This window comes from Leptonychotes weddellii, chromosome 2 (genome assembly GCF_054177405.1).
Source record: "Leptonychotes weddellii isolate Sample4059 chromosome 2, ASM5417740v2, whole genome shotgun sequence".
NCBI lineage: Eukaryota > Metazoa > Chordata > Mammalia > Carnivora > Phocidae > Leptonychotes > Leptonychotes weddellii.
In genome coordinates, this window is record NC_138370.1 from 6,006,284 (window position 1) to 6,007,527 (window position 1,244).

Here is a 1,244-nt window from a genome sequence, read left to right on the forward strand (position 1 = left end):
GCTATAAATGTTTCGGATTCCTGTCTCAAGTAAAAGTCTATCAAATGGCATTCTTTGCTCTTGTTGCCTGCAGTATCTCTTTGAGATAGGTATGATGTTTTGAAAGAAGGGGAAAATATTTTCATTATGGATTCTTTAATCAACAGCAATCAATTATTTGCCTTTTATTACTATTTGCAAAGAAACGGATTCTTAATTTCCCGTTTCTGAAATGCCCTAGGGTAATAGATTCCTAATGCCTTAAGTGTAAAAGGAACACCTTCTCACTGTTGCTCAAACATTAAGGCGCATAGGAGTGGTTACCAAATGTGTCTGCTTTCATAGACCCCAAATGCTAAATCTGTTAGTATTTCCGGCTACACTTCTGAATTTCGAATACTGTTCATATAAACTGAAAAGGCCAACGTATAGAGACATTTATGTGATTTTCTTCCTGTTAAAAATATAGACTTGATAAGGTAATGGAACAACAAGTTTTCATAAAATTACATATACAGTTAAAATCTGCAATTCCTTTTATACTGAATACAGTTATTTTTGTTATAATTATTTAAATAAAAGTACTTCCACATAATTGTTATTATAACATCAGATTTGTATCTTGTTTGGGGATATCTAAAATTTCATTCATCCAAAATTACATTATTTACCTTAGTGCTTCACTACATGGCCACTTCGATTCTAGGAACCAAACACCTGCGCATACAAGCTTGAGGAGGTTTTGATGATTGATTTCAGGACACATTTTAAAGAATGTAGCCTAATGAATAGTACTTTTGTATTTAAAGTAGCAAGAGTCTGAAAAGGTCATCCAACGGAAAATGTGTGAATTAAATATTTCTGATATTCATTCCTACTTGGAAACAGCTACGGGGGAAGGATTTGTTCGGTTATAACTATGCATCATCTTAGCGTCTTCCGTGCCAGAGTAAATTTTTAATCTTTACAGATTATAGGATAGAAACATTCTCTTTGTAGAGAAGGCAAATATTAGATACTTAGGGAAGGAGGTGCAGGAGCATTCAGGCTCAAATTGTCTTCATGATATTCCTCCCAAATGGACTCGAGAAACTTACAGAGTTTAAGTCTAAACCTGAGGTACAGTCTTGCTTTTCCTTCTCAAGGATTTGATGGTTATTTTTTGCTAGGCAGACAATTTAACTAAAAATGTTGGCTATCCCTTAATTTTAGTCCCAATTAGCACGCTTTTTTAAAAAAGATTTATTTATTTTAGAGAGAGAGTG